Raw genomic sequence first — 21,145 nt, forward strand, 5'->3', positions numbered from 1 at the left:
GGCTGCCATTTCATTATAAGATCATTCCAAAATACCTTTTCTCTTTTCAGGTTGCTTCATTAGTATAAAAATGACTAGTAAGTTTCCTGAATTAGGCTGTATAAGAGAAGCAGATAAATGCTGTTTCTACTGCACTCCCATTGATCCACACCACACAGTTTCAGAGTCGAAATAGAAAAAGCAAAACACATGGACCATACCTGAGTGATTTCAGAGATCCCCACCCGGAAAAGGTTTCCTTGATTATGGCGAATTCAACGTGTCACTCTGGTTATGCTCTAATCATCATATCAAACTCCAAAGGTTCAGTTGCTTTAGGTTTGGTTTACAATTCCTGTAGTTAAACTTTAACTCACCCTGTCTCTTGCATCCATGCAGCCCTTTGACCAGATAATTGAGTCACTACAGCTTAGATGGAATCTACAAAACTACCATGTTCATTTGTTTACAAAATTAAAATTTATTTTGCATTATAAACCACTGATGTGAATATTATTTTGAGGCTGTTTTAGGGACTTTATATAACGAAAAGTAGGACTCACTGCAGTTTGGCTAACTATGCTTGCATTTATGTGAGCTCCCTGTTTTCTGCTATGCCAAACTGATATTGAGCCTAAAGTAACTGGGGAGAGTATGTCCTCTTTTTTTTTTTTGGCACTTTTTTATATCAGTGTATTACATGGAGTAAAGTATGGAGTTTTAGGTCAAGTATGTAGATAAATGGTGGCTTACAAAAATAAAATACTTAAAGCATTTATTTCTATGACCAAGTAAATAGGGTCAAATCAGTTTGGGGAAAGCGCAATTTGTTCTATACAAGCTGCTCATTCATATTTTAAGAGGGAGCCATCATTCTGAAAGCACAAAAATCAGCTGTGTTATGAGGTTTATATGAGATCTGAGGCAATTGTTCATGGCTTGAAATTTCAGTGGTAACTCTGTTTCTTGAGCAATAGAGAAAAGGCATTTTTCAAAGATAAAAACTCTACATTCTAAATTCTCTGGCAAGAGCTCCAGTCTATTGAGGAAATTCCTAAAGGTAAGAAAACCCACTTAAAAAAATCAAGACCCTCCTAATTCTGAGTACATTTTAGTTTAAGGGCTGATAAACCACAGGCCCCTGTACCGGAATTAGAGGAGGACACTCTCACTTGGCTTCAGCTGTAGTAAGAGGAGTCTAACTTTCAAGGAACCAACTATTGGTAAAAGTATTTTGTCTATGGAAAAGCACAGGATGAGCAATCCTTCCACAGCAGAGAGCTAGAGGAAGATGAATCAATTAAACACATCTGGGAATATATAAAGAGGTAAGTCATACATTGGAAGGCTGGTTTGGCCTACAAAATCTTCAGTTCTCAAACGTGTGGAAGCCTTGATTTACCCTAACTTCTCGCAAAACAATGCATGACAAGGTTTAACGAAATCACTCCAGAACAACTGTTTTGCCCTGGAATTGTGCCCCTGGAATGAGCCCTAAAGGAAGCATTTGTATCCAACTCACCTAGACAGCTGCATGAGGGACACATCCCCATACAGCCTCCTTGGGAGTGGGTTCCCCTCACCAAGCAGTTTTACTGTTTTTTTTTTTCCTAGTGGGTTCGCATGGGTCTCCAAGGTGTAGGGAATCTGTACTTGAGTTTGCCTGGTCCTACTGAGAGTTGTTGATATAAGATTGTCAGTCCTGGGAGGGTTTTCTTTGTTGTTTTGTGTGGTAGGTGCCTGGATGGCAAGAGTGAAGAAGAAAGGAAAGCCAGGGGTCTTAGGTATCTGGTGGAAACCCCCCAAAACCACAACAGGTAAAAGAAGGCATTATATTCGTTATTACATATGTGTACATATAAGTTTCTTACTTTTGGGGGTCCTAACAGTCAATAGGGCAGGGCTATACTCAATACTCATGTTAAACCAAAGTTTTTGGAAATAAGTTAAAATTGCCCTAACATCTGATCATTCAGATAAGACAATTCATATATTATTCAGAAGAGCCAAAGGCAGTAATGAATTTGGTAGCATTATTAGGATATTGCTAGAAAGCTTTTTCCTTTTTATTTTATAAAACATATTTTTTGGCAGTGATAAGGCTATATTGATTAGCAACAAAAGGAAAAATAATGGATCAGACTTTCTTTTTCTAAAGATTGCTTAAGGGGACACTCTATGGTCTTACAATGAAGAGAAACCAACTGATTAGAATGAAGTCAAATCCATTGCTATGATGTCATTAACTGAATAGAGGGAAGTAACTGTACCTAGAATGGCGAGGCTGGCTTATAGTTTGTGAAAAGTAAATCCTGTTTAGCACTCCTGGGTCCTCATTCTCCAGAGAGGGACAAAGCAACCCTCTGGTAAACTGTTACACAATGTAAACAAACAAGTCTGGTTTAAATAGTGGCTGATAAATGCCCTTTTCATTTATTTATTCTACAATTGCTGAGGATCTACTATCTGTTCAGCATTAGGTTAGATTTGTAATGATTTCAAATGAGAGCTGAGTCTATTAGGCTGTAAAATCAAACTAGGTTGCATCTCGTGTTTTAAAAACAATAGGATAGAAAATAAGAGAATTACATCTAGAATGGGTATTCAGTGTTCATGGAACTTATGTTTTAGTTGCATGTAGGTGGACGTGTATACTGGTGTGATGTGAAATTTATTTTTTATTGTGGAGCACAATTTTAAAAGCTTGCAAAATACAGGCACACCTTGTTTTATTGTACTTTGTTGCACTGCACAACCATTACAGTTTTTACGAATTCAAAGTTTATATCAAGTCCATCAGCACCCTTTTTTCTGCAGCTTTTGCTTACTTCATGTCCCTCACATTTTGGTAATTGCCAATATTTCAAACGTTGTCATATTTGTTATGGTGATAGGTGCTCAGTGATTACGACTTACTGAAAGCTCAAGTGACGGTTAGCATTTTCAGCAATAAAGTTTATTTTAATTAAGACATAGTGCTATTTAAGACATAATGCTATTGCACACTTAATAGACTACAGTATAGTGCAAATATAACTTTTATATGCACTGAGGAACCAAAAAATTCATTTGACTCACTTTGTTGCGATACTCGCTTTATTGTGGTTGTCTGGAACTGAACTCCCAATATGTCTGAAGTATGCTTTTACTATGTTACACTTTGGGGTTCAGTGGCTAACAAGCCAGATACAGAGCATACATTAAACAAATAGTCCCCCCAGTGATTAACAAGTATAGTTGTGTGAGTATTAAGAAGTACAAATTGCTGAAAAGAGTGTAACATACAGGAATCTAACCTAGTGTGGGGTTGGATAAGAACTGAGGAAAGGTATCCAGAACACCAGGTATCTAAACTGAGACCTGAAGGGTGTATGGGTGGGAGGGTGATTTCCAGGGTTATCCTGAGGCAGTGGGAAGTCACTGAAGGGTTTTAAGAAGGTAAGCCACGTGATCTATTCATGTATATTTTGGATATAGAGAAGGGAATAAATTGTCATAGCATAACATTGCCTGGTTCTCTCCTTTTTAAAAATCAAATATGCTTGCCTTAGAATTATTTATTTAGGTATGTATTCCAATAAGTGTTAGTAATTTGGATTTGATGGAGTCAAAGAATCTAACAGACCTATTAGGAGGTGGCAGGTGATGATAGTTGAGTTTAGGGTGCTGGCCCTGGAATAGGAAAGAAAGGATGAAGGAAGAGATTTGCAAAGTAGTTGTAATCAGGTCCATAGTAAGTGCTCATTAAGATGTAGCTTTCATCAGTTATTTGCATGTGAATTATTTGGCTTGTGGATTTTAACTAATTTTGACTTTACTATTAGACCGACTTTGCCACTCAACAGAGCTGGCCTATTTTGCTAAAAATCATAGATTATTTATTGCCTGTGTAGGCAAAACATAGAGCTGTAAAAGACTTAGAATGAAATTCAAAGCCAAAGATAACCAAGAGCAGAAGCTTCTCTCCCAGCCATAATCCCAAACCCACTTCTACCTCAATAGAAGATTTCTTCATTGTTCTCAATTGCCTAGGAATTCAAAATTCATTGTGGATGTTTGGTGGAGATGTGTAATTAGCTGGAATGGAGCATCTAAGGAATGAAAGAGCCATGTCAGACATACCACCTACGGTAAACAGCCTATTTCTCTTTCCTTGACTATTGTATAGAGAGAGCTCTAAGCCAGGAGCTGGTACTGTACTTGGGGAATCTAAGCCTAATGCTATCACACATGAGCTACACAATCTTGAACAAGGTTCTGTCCTTTGTTGAGTCTCTACATCCTTGCCTTTAATGAGGAAAAACATCTACTTCCCTTATGCACCTCAGTGATTATTGACTGGTCAAGTGAATTGGTGTATGTGCAAATTATTTGGAAATTGAGAGTATCCTATGAATACAGAGTGGAATAATTACAGAGTAAATCATATCTATATCCTTGAGGCCATGTCTGTACAAGTTCTAATCTATGAAATAACTTATAGAGAGTTAAGCCTGCTCTTTTAGAGATTCATAGCATTTCAAATATAAAAGCTTGATGCTATTCTTAATGCCTACAACTCTTTGGAGATAGCAAAATTTGATTCAGTAAGTTAAAATCTATCTGTTCTTCAATGTCACATCCCAGGATTTTACTTTTGAAAATGTATTGGTTTTGTAACTAGAGCCATCTAGTGTTGAATTGATTAAAACACACACACACACACACCCTTTTGTTTTGGGACTATCATTTGGCTCTCCTGATACATTTGAATGATATTTTCAGTATCATATAATTGTAGGGTTAAATGAGTTCTTGAGAATTTATCTAAAGTGTAGGTTATATCATGGCCAGTGAGGTGTTACTGGCCCTGTCTTTTACACATGAGTCGAGAATCTCCCACTTCTCAGTCCTGGTTCCTTATCACAGTCCTTCCTGCATTTAATGAATTATCTTGAAATTAGAGTTTTCAAATATTGTATTCTTTTCAGCAATATCATTTAATTCAACCAACCCCAAAGTGAAAGCAAATATAGATTTTTGTAAAAGAGCAGTTTTAGAAAAAGAAATCCAGTTACCAACCTGGTTATTTTCCTTTATTGCTATTAGAAAATACTGATCATTGGGTCGTTAGTCTGCTTAATTTGCCGAACTCTATTTTTCTTTCCTGTAAAGAAAATAATTCCTATAGAAAGATCTCCACTAGCATTTAGGTAAAGCTCTCTCAAATAGTTATTATGTAATTTCTTTTAATGACCGTGTCATTACCTAGTTCTTTGAGTTCATTTTACAAAGTTTTGAAGAAGAAGATGTCTTCTTTTCCAAATCTATGGGACATTCTGGGAGAAGCAAAATTAAAACATGTATACACGTGTGTATGTGCATACCACACACAACCCAGACAGGATGGGTATGGCAGATCCATAATCTTTTTCTCCCCCTTTCACACAAATGTACTACTCCTCATGATCAATTGATATTTTGAATTCTTCAGGTTAACAAGAATCTAAGAAGTTATATATGGCAAATTTAAGCAGTATCTTGAATGTTTTTCCAATAAAATTAGATGTGGCTAATTTAGCAAATCCAGACTTTCCACATCCAAGCAATAAAACATTTATCAATGAACTGAAAGGGGCAATTTTTCTGATTTTCTTAATAAATACTTCGGGATTCTTAATAAACAGAATAACTTGAGGATCAAGAATAACAGACAAGTAAAGTGCTAATTATATGCATCAATACATTTTCAAGTGATGAAAGAAAGCTGAAATTAATGGCAAGATTCTTGTGAAGAGAACATTAACTGCTAAAACAAAACAGCAGCTGTTGCTGTAATGGCCCTGTTTCTAATTCATGTTCATTGTGGTTTATACAGAAAGGGAAGTTACCTTTCAATTGTGCTTTGCAGTTTGCTGAACACTTTCACTGGGCTTTCATAACAACCATACCAGTGCTAGGAGCTGGTAGAGTATACTGTTTAGTAGCATGGCCTTTACAGCCCAAGTACTTGGGCTGAAATCTTCATTAAACACACAACTAGCTGCCTAACCTCAGGCAAGCCTCCTAACTTCTCTAAGCCTCTGTATTCACATCTGAAAAAGAAGATGATAGCAACACCTACCCCACAGCTTCCTGTGAGACTCAGAGAAGGTGAGGAAAGTGCTTAGCTCAATGCCAGATTCATAGTAAATATTTACCTATATTAACTGTATGTTAATCAGTTTTAAACAGAATCTTGAAGGTTAACTGTACTTCTTCCATTACCCTAGCAAATAGAAACCTTCTGTGTGTCCTCAAAATTACTGCTCTGAAAACTAGTGTTTCCTGTCAGAAGGTCCAAGATCATTTATGTGGTTGGTTAACACTGTGCATTTACATTGCGGGGCAGACAATGTAAACATGCTTTGAGAGTCACAGATGACTAGAAATTAAGATATTATATGTATTTGTTTTGTCCCTATAGCAACTCTGGGAAATGATTAGGGTAGGTGGGCAATTTCCTCTGTTTGAAGAAGAGAAAATGAAATAAGGGCTTAAATGTTCTGTGCAGAGGGTCTTATGGTGCAGGAGTGAAGCAGAGTTAGGCATTTGCCATTTACTCACTCAGTGGCCTTGGAATTGTTCTTAAAGTGTCTGAATGTAAATTTTCTCATCTAAAAATGAGACTGATACCTTCTAATTTACAGTATTTTGTTAGGACTGAATGAGCTATGTGTTTGTAGCATGCCTAGCAATTGGTAAGTTTCTTCTCATTTCCATCCAGACTAGGCAGACCTGGGTTCTTTTCTTGGTTCTTCCACTAACATATCTGTATTTTTACATAGACTGCATTTAGGAAGACTTCTGCTTCCTGGATCTGAGGATATATGTCTTCCATCAGTTCTATTAAAGTCTTCATCATCATTTCTTCAAATGTTGCCCCTGAACCTACCCTCTCTTTAAAGCTCTGATTAGAGACATTTTGGTAATTTCTTCAGATACACCTTTCACTTCACCAAGTTCCTTTTCTACCCCATGTGATCTGCTGTTTAATCCATCTTAACCCTTCCATTGGGGTTTTAAACTTCATCAAATATGTAAACATGTGTGTATATGTGTATTGTGTATGTATTAGAAGTTCTATTTGGTTTTGACATAGAGCTGTGAATTATTGTTTATTTTTGTTTTCAGTTCCATCTTTTACTTCATAGATCGTAGTAAATGTTTTATAATCTGTTATGATAATTATAGTACATGAAGAAATTAGTGGTTAAATGCTTCTTGTTGTTTCTGTCAAGTTTCCTTCAAGCTGTCTCAGGTCCTTATAGTTTTGCCATTTTAAATTGTGGGGTTATCCTCAACAGGTGCTTTTATATTTGGGAATCCTGGACCACCTGTTTGCCAGCTGGACTGAGGGGAGTGTCCCCCCAGAGAAGTGTTGCATTTGCTTTCTCTGGGACACATTTCCATCTTAATTTTTTTACTATGGAGTTTCTGAGACTATGCAGGATATGTATGATACATGTACATGTGTATGTATGTGAATGTGTAAGTGTATATAGTTTATAGATATAGATCATACATAAATATCTTAAAACTGCATAAGGAAAGGTCAATGGTTAAAAATAGGAGAAATTTTATCTTACTCAGAGCTAAGATTGAGACAGGTAAATTTCATTTTCATTTTCCATTGCCAATGGGCAAATATTTTCCAGTTTGCATTCCATTTGGGGCAGTGCAGTTCCATTGACATAATGAATTGGTATTGGGCCCGATACCAGTACCAGCTCCACGCTTCTCTCAGGTCCAAGGCCCCCACCTGGTCACCGTGGCCTGTTTCACTTGTTTACTAATATCAGCTCCTGCCAATTTTGGCTTCCTTATTGCTTTTACCTTTCTTGGATTTCCATCCTTGTGAGATCAGCTATATGCTTATGTGAACATGCTAGGTTCTGTCTACATTTTTCCATCTTTTGGTGGAAAATATATCAATTTAAATTAAGTTTGGATTTGTACAGTAGGAAACCCAAAATAACAGCAATTTAAACAAGATAGAAATTCATCACTTTCTTATGTAAAAATAAGTTCAAAGGAGACAGTGAAAGCTGGCAGGGTGGCTGTAAGATTTTATCATGGACCTATGATCCTTCTTGCCCTTGACCAGAATGTAACCCTCATCTTCACACATTTGGATCCTGACTGAGCTCATCATCACATATGGAATGCAAACTGCAGGACAGAAGATGGGGTTTAGAAGTTGTGTCCCCCTCCTTATAGAAACTCTCCTCAAAGTCCCATTCAGCACTTCTGGTTCTATCTCAGTGGCCAAAACTTGATCAACAGCCTTACCCAGATTCTAGTTGGAGGAATTATTCTTTCAAGGCTTTTCCCAAACAAGATCAGACTTCTTTACAATGAGGACAGAATTGGGACAGACAACTAGTCTTCTCTCGCATTGTAAGTTTATCAAGATGTCTAGACTACAGGATTGCAGCTAAAGGAACAATTTCCATTGAGTTCTTAGATCATACTTGATCCTGGGGTTATTGGAGCCAGCATGCATGGCCTCTGCTCTTACAGGGTTTTTATCTAGAGGGATATATTATCATACACATAAGAACAATTAGTAGACAGACAGTGTCCTATCTCTGATTCTCAGTTTTCTCATTTGAAAATTGGTATCCACCTAGGGACTTTATGATGGTTAATTACATATGTCAACTTGGCTAGGTCATGGTACCCGGATGTTTGGCCAGACTTTATTCTGAGGTTGCTGTGAGGGTATTTTTTAGATGAGATGAGCACTTAAATGAATAGGCTTTGAGTAAAGCAGATTCCCTTCCATAATGCAGACTGCCTTTGGGCTCTGATTGCAACTCTTCCATGTGTCTCCAGCCTGCCAGGCTACCTTGAAGATTATGGATTTTCCAAAGCTCAAAAAAACCCCACATAAGCCAACTCTTTAAACTCTCCCTCAATCTCTCTCTCTCTCTCTCTCATATTAAACAAAAACATAATGTATATGTATAAACATACATATATACACACACCATGTATTATATATAAAATTATGTTTATACATACACATATTCTATAGGTTCTGTTTTTCTGGAGAACCCCAACTGATACAGCTTTGTAGCTCATAGAATACTGATGTTGAAAGGAGGTTTAGAAAGCTTCTATTCTGATCCAGCTTACAGATGTGGACAATCACATGGAGAGGTGAAATTATAAAGCTTTGCATACTGCTCTCTGAAGCCTCACCCAAAGGAGCTGGTACTAGAAAAATGGAGAATTGGCCCAGCTAGGTTATGACTAGGGATTGAGGAATTCCAGCCTCTGGATAGAGAATAAACCAGGTAAATTACACCAGAACTCACATAATCTCCCTACATACATACACAGACTTGCAAGAGGCAGGCTACTATAAAACCTACATTAGAAATTTGATAATAAAACAGGGATAATAAAATTAAGAAATGATCAGCCAAGGTCAAAAAACATTTGAGTAAAGACAACTCCTTGAAACAGAAATAACCAATTCAGATTATAGAAGGTCCAAGAATTATTACCTCAGATATTTGGTAGGAATTGGCTTTCATTAAAAAAACAAAACAGGATATTATAAAAAATATTTTTGTCAGCTAAAAATACTTCAGTATGATTTGGATTTCAACAATGAAACTGTATTTAGGTATTACTTAGAATACCATTCTAAGAGTAAAATCTATTGGTGAAGACTTTTCTAAATAAAGTGGTTGGCAAAGAGATCCTTAATAAAACTGAATTTGACATGTTGGAATGGAGTTGGGTCAAGAAAAGAGAAGCCTACGAGCGCTCACATTAAATTCTCTTTCCATCAGAATGGAAGTTACACTGTACAGAAGCCCTTGGAGAGGGATGTTGCTCTTTACTACCTGAGCGACATCTGCACCCTTTAAGCATGAACTTCCCTTCCTGCAGCAAAGCTCTGTGACTCTGGTAATGTGACCTCCTGAAATGCAAGTGCATTGACTGATGGGGTTATAGTTCTAGACGAAGGGAAGCAGTGTGGACTTTCCTGTGAACTGCTGAATCAGAAGCTCCCATCCACTGGAAGAAAACAAAGAGAGTATGAGATCTGGAAAAGTCTTTAGTCTGACCCTCTCTCTTTATAATGGAGGAAATTGAGTCCCAGAAAGAAAAGACCTTCATGTGCAAGGCTGGCAAAAATTTCATTTCAGGGGAGAATATTAAGACCTGAGATAAGCAACTCCCAAACTTGAATTCCAACTTTAGGAGTTGGTGAATTCTAGCTTTGAATTGGGAAGTCAGTAGGGAGTTCACCGGGATTATATGGCTGAATAGTAATGACTGGTAGGGTGCGGCAACACTTTCAGGCTCTCGAGGTAGATTTCCTGCTTATTTAAATTCTAGCTGCCCCACTCACGAGCTGTCACATCTTGGTGACATTTTTAAAATTCATGATGCTTAATTTCCTTCTCTCTAAAATAGGATATTTTGAGAATTAGTATAATTACAAAGTGTAATTACATAATAACCCATTTTCTAGCATACACAAAGTATTCAGTGGATGTTAGCTGTAGATTATTGAAGTAAAATGTGAGTTCCAATGATATGATTAGTTCACTACCTAGGAAGATTTAGAAATAAAGGGGGGAAGGGAAGAGTTCCTTTGTATTGTTATTTGACAGAACTATAAGAGAGTGTAAGAGCTCACAGTATATTCAGTTTGTGTCAACCCCTGGTGTTTGGTGTAGCACTATTATACCTGATTCCTGGCGTGAGGGATTGGGGAAGAAGGCAGCTCCCAGTATAAAATGCATCCGAGGCTGTGTTTGGCCAACTAAAATATTTCTAGATTTTGTTGCTGGAAATATTTTTTGGCCTGTCTGCACAAATTAATTCTAACCCATTAGCTTCACACAACAGAGCACCAATGAAAATAGAACAACCAGACTTTACAACCTCACCATATTCTGTTCACTCAGTTGGAAAACGAGCTCCAGGTTAATGGCAGTTACCGTGGATTTGTTTGCTGCAAAAGGGACATTCATCCAAAACAACAATTAAAGGCACATTTAATTCAGCAAGACCTACTTTGTGGAGTTCCTTTGAGTTCAAACATCTGACTTTATTTCAGAGGAGCTGTTTTTTTTATTTTTTAAAAATTTTTAGTAGGAAAGTAGATTTATATTTTTACCATTTCCATATAACTGTGACTGATAGGACTTTAAAAATGATTTCATCTTATTAGAGCTATGCTGTGTCATATAAAATAGGCCATTATTCCAGGCTGTATAGAAAAAGCAGGGAGCCAGAAAGATTTCAGTTTATGTCTGAGCTCTCTAGTAGGTCTGCCACATAATTCCTGAACCTTAGCTTCCTCATCTGTAAAATAGGAGGGTTCATACATATCTTCAGAAGTGCTATGAAGAGTGAGATGGGTTTTCTGTTTAAAGAGCTTGCTACCAGACTGAGCACACAAGCATTTAATACATGTTAGTTTTCTTCATAGGCAGATGGAATAAATGGCAGCAATTTGGATGAAACAATCACATTTTGGGATTTTATCCTCTCTCCCAGGCAGTCACCCTTGGTTAGGCTAACTCAAACGGGTGACTCTAGTGATGTGTATTTCTGGCAAAGAGATTTTTTTTTTTTTTTAATAATTATTTTTTATTGAAGGGTAGTTGATGCACAGTATTACATTACATTAGTTTCAAGTGTACAACACAGTGGTAGAACATTTATATACATAATTCTAGGTTCCAGCTATCACCCTACCAAGCTGTTACAATATCTTGACTATATTCCTTATGCTATACATTACATCCCAGTTACTTATTTATTTTACCATTGGAAGTCTGTCCTTTTTTTTTTTTTTTTTTTTGTGAGGGCATCTCTCATATTTATTGATCAAATGGTTGTTAACGACAATAAAATTCTGTATAGGGGAGTCAATGCTCAATGCACAATCATTAATCCACCCCAAGCCTAATTTTCGTCAGTCTCCAATCTTCTGAGGCATAACAAACAAGTTCTTACATGTAGAACAAATTCTTACATAATGAATAAGTTACACAGTGAACAGTACAAGGGGAGTCATCACAGAAACTTTCGGTTTTGCTCATGCATTATGAACTCTAAACAGTCAGTTCAAATATGAATACTCATTTGGTTTTTATACTTGATTTATATGTGGATACCACATTTCTCTCTTTATTATTATTATTTTTAATAAAATGCTGAAGTGGTAGGTAGATACAAGATAAAGGTAGAAAACAGAGTTTAGTGTTGTAAGAGAGCAAATGTAGATGATCAGGTGTGTGCCTGTAGACTATGTGTTAATCCAAGCTAGACAAGGGCAATAAAACATCCACGTATGCAGAAGATTTCTCTCAGAACAGGGGGGGTGAGGTTCTAAGCCTCACCTCTGTGAGATTTTTTTTTTAAACAAGTAAATCTTACCAAATAAAAACATTAGCTATTCTTTAATGAGTTCACACTCACCTCTTCCAGGACTGGCACAGGAAAACCATTTATTATGTACAAATAGAGAAGTCAAATCAAGCCTGCTCTACTACTTCCATATGCCTCTCTTTAGAAACACCTTTTTTGCTTTTGTTTTTTTTTTTGAAGCTTTTGCATCTTACTATGCTGATGGACAGTGACTGCAATGGGGTGTTGGTGAGGGGACTTGATAATATGGGTGAATGTTGTAACCACAATGTTGCTCATGTGAAACCTTCATAAGATTGTATATCAATGATACCTTAATTAAAAAAAGAAAAAACTTATAAAAGAGTGGTTTTGAAAATTTAGAACACATTCCAGATTTTATTTTTACAAATGTTCCTTTAAGATAAACTTAATTTTTAGAACAGTTTTAAATTTATAAGAAAATTGTGAAGATGGTACTCAGTTCCCATATATTCGGCACCCAGTCTCCCCTATTATTAATTGCTTTTATTAGTGTAGTACATTTGTTACAATTAATATTGCTACATTATTTCTAACTAAAATATACACCTTACTCAGATTTCCTTAAATGTTACCTGATGTTCTCTCTGCCACAGGAGCTCCTTCATTCATCATTCTGTCAAGTTCTTTTTGGCTGTGACCGTTTCTCACACTTCCTTGTGTTTTTGATGACATTGACAACCTTGAGGAGTACCAAGCAAGCATTTTGTGGAATTTCCCTTAATTGGGATTTATCTGATGTTTTTCTCTTAATTAGCCTGGGGTTATGGGTTTTTAGGAAGATCACAGAGGTAAAGTGCTGTTTTAATCACATGATATCCAATAGACATACTATCAACATGTTTAATGGCAGTTGATGTTGACCTTGGTCCCTAGTGGAAGTAGTGTTTGTCAGGTTTCTCTTCTGTGAAATTACTCTTTCTTTTCTCTTGCCATCCTGCTTTCTTTGGAGGGATGTCCCCATGCACAGCCTGCACTGGAAGAGGGGGGAGGTATGTTCGCCCTCCTGTAGGGTGTACTGTGTACATAATTTATCTGGAATTCTTTTGCATGAGAGATTTGTCTCTTCTTCCTCATTCATTTATTCATCTGCTCATTTATATCAGTATGGACTCATGAATATTTATTTTATATTTTGGGTCGTAATTGAATAGTACTTTTTTTCTTTCTCAAATTGTTCCAGCTTTGGCTGTTGGGAGCTCTTTCAGTTAGTTTTTCTGTCCAAGAGCACTTTTTGCAGTTGTAATTTTACCCATATTTGTATGATTCTTTAATACAGTTTTCCTCACAAAATTATAAACTTTATGAGGGCAGGATAGGTGTCTTATTTTGATTGCTTACCACTGTATCCTTAATACTTAGAAGTATGTCTGGCATAGTAGGTTCTCAATATTGAGTGGATAAATACATGAATGAATGAGTAAAAGAATGTGTCAGAATATATATGCCATTCCTAAACTTCAAAACAATTCTGAAAGACATTATTAGTCCCTATTTACAAATGGAGAAATTAAACTCAGAGAAGTTAAGCAATTTGCCAAAGATCACACAGCCAGTAAGTAAGAACTTGAACCCAGTATTTTCTGACTTTATGTCCATAGGCATCCCTGAATATTGCTACTGCAAAAAATGTTAAAGCTCTTCAAAAGTCTAATTGTAAGGTTATATCTATGTGTCTATAATCACCACTATCACTATTTCTCTCCTTGTCTGTCCTTTTTCTTATGTATTGCAATAAATATGATCTAGTGTTGACAATGGAACCAAAAAGACTCAGTGTAAGTTTCAAGAAAAACTTTAAATTTTACCTATCCTTCTCTCAATGTGTAAATTATGTATCTCCAACCACTTCTCACATATCTCAGTTTGCATGACAAATTCCAAAATTTGAGTAAGCTATGTGTCTAAGTCAATGTAGGTTACTCCAGTATACTGGTGAGAGTTGAATAAAGTGCCATTCTGATCTTCATGGAAATGCTCAATAGGGACTTTCATTTTATTCTATCATCTTATAAATAGTGACAACAGGTGGTGAGGTATAATGGAAAGCAGATGGACTTGGGGAATGGAGAGACCAGGTTTGACTCATGACTCTGCCATTTCCCAGCTTGAGACCTCAGGCTAGGTCCCTAACACTTCCAAACCTCAGTTTCATCCTCCATAAAATGGTGACATTCAAAGGTGCCCACTTCATAAGTGACAATTAAATGAGGCACTGTGCATTAAGTGCATAATACAGTGCCTGTCACATACAAAGAACTCAATTCATGATGGCTATTGTTTTTATTATCATTGTTATCATCCCCTTTCTTCTTTGGAGATCAAAGTTATTAGCAAAAGGGGGGAAAGATGAAGAGGATGTTGAAAGACAATCACACGGTGTCCACTACAATGCTTTTCTTTCTCTTTGTTTTAACAGTCAAGGCACTTCTGTTTTAAGGTACATTTTTAAAGTTGAATAATATTGTTGAAACCAAAATTTCTTTCATTTCATGATTCAATAAGCGTCAAGTTTTTCTGGTAAATATTTGCACAAAATAAAGTCTATTTGCAGTTGTCATATTTAAATATAGGTAAAGTTGTAAAATACCTCCTTGGAACAAATGTATTGGTATTTCAGACTTATTTGTTAGAATATTCTAGTACTCGGACATTTTTATTGTATCATACATGGTATTAGCATCTCAGAGAATCAAAGTGGGATGAGGGTATTTTAGCATAATATGTGTGAAAATGAAACACTGCTCCATAGGAAGGTATTTGCCTAAAGTTCACTGTTATCAAACGAGTGTCTTGTCTTTATCACTGGGGAGAGAGAAGAGTTGCCATTAACTGAACTTGAGAGAAGAGAAGGAATGTCTTCTGTACCACAGATGTGTGTTTTAAATTTACTATCTGTCTTACTTCTGGAAAAAGATTCAAAAAGACACTATTAATTAAGACGGTGGAATTCTTAAGTTATGGACAAAATGGCCAATTTTCTTACCCAGTGGAGGGGAAGTTGGAAATTCTAGGGTTGCGCCCAACAGTGAAATTGCCATTCTCTCCACTATGGTGAGAAACCAGAGGATGCGAAACACTTTGGAAGTGGTGCCAGGATCAGAATGCGAGGAATGTGCCCAGAGTTACCAGGGCAAGAAAGTCTAGAATTGGGAGCACAGGGCTCAGAAGTCCAAGGAAAATAAGAGCACAGGTCTCAAAGGTGACCACAGGGGGTGTGTATGAATGCCAGCCAAGCTTCCAATGAAGCCATGTTATCAGGATAGGTAGGACAGGAGGCTCTGGTATTTAAGAGACTTGAGTGTAAACTCACCTCTGCCGTTTATGAGCCATGTGACTCTCACATGATGGTATAACCTCCAGCCTCAATTTCCTTATCTGTAAAATAAGAAAAATAGAATCTACCTCATGCTCATTTTATTATATTTCTTTCTTTCCTAACCTATCTCAGTCATTACCTATTTTATTTCATTTATTGGTTTTATTTTTTACCTGTTTTCCTGAAGATAATATAAACTCTGTGGTGGTAAGAACGTGGTTTGACTCATTCACTATCACAATTTCAGCACCTCGCACATTGAAGATACCAGAAAACAAGAAGGTGATTTAAGGAATAATGTGTTTGAGTAGGCAAGAGGAGATGGAGTCAAGGAGACAAACTGTAAAGACTGGAAGGAAGAGGGTATAATTCACTGCTTCAACACTAATATGCATATGAATCCCTTAAGGATCTCATTAAAATTCCATATTTCATGGCTGACTAGTATTCCATTATGTATATATACCACATCTTTATTCATTTATCTATGGCTGGACACTTAGGTTGCTTCCATATCTTGGCTATTATAAATAATGCTGCAGTAAACATAGGAGTGATATATCTTTTTGAATTGGTGTTTTCATTTTTTTCAGATAAATACCCAGGAGTGGAATTGATGTATTGTATGGTATTTCTATTTTTGAATTTTTGAGGAATCTCCATACTATTTTCCATAGTGGCTGCATCGATTTACATTCCCACCAACAATGCATGAAGTTTCATTTTTTACACATTCTCACAATAGTTTTTTATTTTATTTTTTTATTAAGGTATCATTAATATACAGTCTTACAAAGGTTTAACATGAGCAACATTGTGGTTACTACATTCCCCTCTATTATCAAGTACCCCCACATGCCCCATTGCAGTCACTATCCATCAGCATAGTAAGATGCTATAGAGTTACTACTTGTCTTCTCTGTGCTATACTGCCTTCCCTGTGCCCCGGCTACATTATGTATGCCAGTCATAATATTCTTTAATCCCCTTCTCCCTCTCTTCGAACTCACCCTCCCCACCCCCTTTCCCTTTGGTAAGCACTAGTCTCTTCTTGGAGTCTGTGAGTCTGCTGTTGTTTTGTTCCTTCAGTTTGCTTTGTTGTTATACTCCACAAATGAGTGAAATCATTTGGTACTTGTCTTTCTCTGCCTGGCTTATTTCACTGAGCATAATACCCTTTAGCTCCATTCATGTTGTTACAAATGGTAGTATTTGTATTCTTCTTATGGCTGAATAATATACCATTGTGTCCATATTTCACCTTGTCTTTAACCATTCATCTACTGATGGATACTTAGGTTGCTTCCATATCTTGTCTATTGTAAGTAATGCTGCAATAAACATAGGGTGCATATGTCTTTTTGAATCTGTGATCTTGTTTTATTCGGGTAAATTCCTAGGAGTGGAATTCCTGGGCCAAATGGTATTTCTATTTTTAGTTTTTTGAGGAACTTCCATATTGCTTTCCACAATGGTTGAACATTTACACTTACATTCCCACCAACAGTGTAGGAGGGTTCACCTTTCTCTGCATCCTCGCCAACATTTGTTGTTCCTAGTCTTTTTGATGTTAGCCATCCTAACTGGTGTGAGGTGATATCTCGTTGTGATTTTAATTTGCATTTCCCTCATGATTAGCAATACAGAGAATCTTTTCATATGCCTGTGACCATCTAAATTTCCTCTTTGGAGAAGAGTCTGTTCAGATCCTCTGCCCATTTTTTAATTGGGTTACTTGCTTTTTGGGTGTTGAGGTGTGTGAGCTCTTTATATATTTTGGATGTTAACCCCTTATCAGATATGTCATTTACAAATATATTCTCCCATACTGTAGGATGCCTTTTTGTTTTGTTGATGGTGTCCTTTACTGTACAAAAGCTTTTTATTTTTACATAGTCCCACTTGTTCATTTTTGCTTTTGTTTCCCTTGCCTGAGGAGATGTCTTCAGCAAAAAGTTGTTCATGTTTATATTCAAGAGATTTTTACCTATGTTTTCTTCTAAGAGTTTTATGGTTTCATGACTTACATTCAGGTCCTTGATCCATTTTGAGTTTACTTTTGTGTATGGAGTTAGCAATACAGTTTCATTCTCTTACATGTAGCTGTACAGTTTTACCAACACCAGTTGTTGAAGAGGCTGTCATTTCCCCATTGTATGTTCACAGCTCCTTTATCATATATTAATTGGCCATATATGTGCGGGTTTATATCTGGAGTCTCTATTCTGTTCCACTGGTCTGTTGGTCTGTTCTTGTGCCAGTACCAAATTGTCTTGATTACTGTGGCTTTGTAGTAGAAATTGAAGTTGGGGAGCATAATCCCCCCGACTTTATTCTTCCTTCTAAGAATTGATTGCTTTGGCTATTCAGGGTTTTCTGTGGTTCCAAATGAATTCTAGAACTATTCTAGTTCATTGAAGAATGCTATTGGTATTTTGATAGGGATTGCACTGAATCTGTAGATTGCTTTAGGCAGGATGGCTATTTTGACAATATTAATTCTTCTTACCCATGAGCATGGGATGTATTTCCATTTATTGGTGTCTTCTTTAATTACTCTCAGGTGTGTTTTCAGTGTACAGGTCTTTCACTTCTTTGGTTAGGTTTATTCCTCAGTATTTTATTCTTTTAAAAAGATGTAAATGTAATTGTTTTCCTGATTTCTTTTTCTGCTAGCTCATCATTAGTATTTCAGAATGCAAAAGATTTCTGTGTATTGATGTTGTATCCTGCAACTTTGTTGAATTCAGATATTAGATCTAGTAGTTTTGGAGTGGATTATTTAGGGTTTTCTATGTACAATATCATGTCATCTGCAAACAGGGACAGTTTAACTTCTTCCTTACCATTCTGGATGCTTTTTATTTCTTTGTTTTATCTGATTGCTGTGGCTAGGACCCCTAGTACTATGTTGAATAAAAGTGGGGAGAGTGGGCATCTTTGTCTTGTTCCTGATCCTAGATGAAAAGCTTTCAGCTTTTCACTGTTAAGTATAATGTTGACTTTGGATTTTTCATATATGGCCTTTATTATGTTGAGGTACTTGCCCTCTATACCCATTTTGTTGAGAGTTTTATCATGAATGGATGTTGAATTTTGTCAAATACTTTTTCAGCATCTATGGAGATGATCATGTGATTTTTGTCCTTTTTGTTGATGTTGTGGATGATGTTGATGGATTTTCAAATATTGTACCATCCTTACAGCCCTGGGATGAATCCTATTTGATCATGAAGGATGATCTTCTTGATGTAAATTCAGCATGCTAATATTTTGTTGAATATTTTTGCATCTATGTTCATCAGGGATATAGGTCTTTAATTTTCTTTTTTTGTGGTGTCTTTGCCTGGTTTTGATATTAGAGTGATGCTGGTTTCATAGGATTAGTTTGGAAATGTTCCCTCCTCTTATACTTTTTGGAAAAACTTTAAGGAGGATAGATGTTAAATATTCTCTAAAGGTATGATAAAATTCAGCAGTGAAGCCATCAGGGCTAGGGATTTTTTTCTTGGGTAGGTTTTTGATTACCGTTTCAATTTAATTGTTGGTAATTGATCTGTTCAGATTTTCTGTTTCTTCCTGGGTCAGTCTTGGAAGGCTGTATTTTTCTAAGAAGTTGTCCATTTCTTCTAGATTATCCAATTTATTAGCATATAATTTTTCATAGTATTCTCTAATAATTCCTTGTATATCTGTGGTGTCTGTGGAGATTTTTCCTTTCTCATTTCTGATTCTGTTTATGTGTGTAGACTCTCTTTTTTTCTTGATTAGTCTGGCTAGGTGTTTATCTATTTTGTTTATTTTCTCAAAGAACCTGCTCTCACTTTCATTAATTCTTTCTATTGTTTTATTCTTCTCAATTTTATTTATTTCTTCTGAGATCTTTATTATGTCCCTCCTTCTGCTGACTTTGGACCTCATTTTTTCTTGTTTTTCTAGTTTCGTCATTGTGAATTTAGACTGTTCATTTGGGATTGTTCTACTTTCTTGAGATAGGCCTGTTTTGCTATACACTTTCCTCTTAGAACTGTCTTCACTGCATCCCACAGAAGTTGGGTCATTGAACTGTTGTTTTCATTTGTCTCCTTGTATTGCTGGATATCTGTTTTTATTTGGTTATTTATCCATTGATTATTTAGGAGCATGTTGTTAAGCCTCCATTTGTTTGTGAGCCTTTTCGTTTTCTTTGCAAAATTTATTTCTAGTTTCATCCCTTTATTATCTGAGACTTTGGTTGGTACAATTTCAATCCTTTTGTATTTACTGAGGCTCTTTTTGTTGCCTAGTATGTGATCTATTCTGGAAAATGTTTCATATGCCCTTGAGAAGAATGTGTATCCTCCTACTTTTGGGTGGAGCGTTCTTTAGATGTCTCTTAAGTCCATCTGTTCTAGTGTGTTGTTCAGTGCCTCTGTGTCCTTACTTATTTTCTGACTGGTTGATCTGTCCTTTGCAGTGAGTGGATGTTACAATCTCCTAAAATGAGTGCATTGCATTCTATCTCTCCCTTTAATTGTTAGTATTTGTGGCACATATTTGGGTGCTCCTATTTTGGGTGCATAGATATTTATAATGGTTATATCCTCTTGTTGGACTGACCCCTTTATCATTATGTAATGTCTTTCTTTGTCTCTTGTGACTTTCTTTGTTTTGAAGTCTATTTTATCTGATACAAGTATTGCAACTCCTGCTTTTTCTCTCCCTATTGTTTCCATGAAATATCTTTTTCCATCCTTTCACTTTTAATCTGTGTATGTCTTTGGATTTGAGGTGAGGCTCTTGAAGGCAGTATACAGATGGGTCTTGCTTTTTTATCCATTGTGTAACTCTGTGTCTTTTGATTGGTACATACAGTCCATTTACATTTAGGGTGATTATCAATAGGTATGTATTTATTGCCGTTGCAGTCTTTGATATCCTCACAATAGTTTTAAAAACTCTGCAGATTCTAATGCAGTAGGACTATGGTCAGGCCTGAGATTCTGAATTTTTAATAAGTACCCAGATAATTTCAAGGCTATGTTGCAGAGACTGTACTTTGAGCAACAAGGTCTAGAGAAATATTGAGTTTGACACTGTAGCTATGAGACCAGGGAACTGTGTTTTTAATAAACTTCTCAATTTATTATGATGTAAATATCAAGGTTGTAGAACTACTGGGGTAATGAAAGAGGAAAAATAGAGATTTTAAAAAGCATGGAGGGACCAGATGAGTTGGAATCAAATGAATATTTAATGACAGTCTCACAGGCTAAGATTAATGTATAATGATGCTTAAATGGAGTTCTAGGATCCTCCAGTATAAGTCTTTATTAGATCAAGGAAAAATGGTAGCTTCAGCACTGATTCCAACACTGTTAAACTTCATATCACTTAAAATGAGAAATTATATATGCCATCCAA

The 21,145-nt window shown here is 36.3% G+C and overlaps 1 protein-coding gene across 2 annotated transcripts in view; it reads right to left on the reverse strand.

Moving 5' to 3' along the window:
- A1CF (APOBEC1 complementation factor) overlaps positions 1-294 on the reverse strand; it is an 80,998-nt gene extending 80,704 nt beyond the window's left edge. For both annotated transcript variants that reach the window (XM_036924020.2, XM_036924017.2), the window contains exon 1: positions 201-294. The gene's annotated coding sequence lies outside the window, so the exon portion shown is untranslated. The remainder of the gene's footprint in view (positions 1-200) is intronic.
- Positions 295-21,145: the final 20,851 nt, after the last annotated feature.

This window comes from Manis pentadactyla, chromosome 8 (genome assembly GCF_030020395.1).
Source record: "Manis pentadactyla isolate mManPen7 chromosome 8, mManPen7.hap1, whole genome shotgun sequence".
Lineage (NCBI taxonomy): Eukaryota > Metazoa > Chordata > Mammalia > Pholidota > Manidae > Manis > Manis pentadactyla.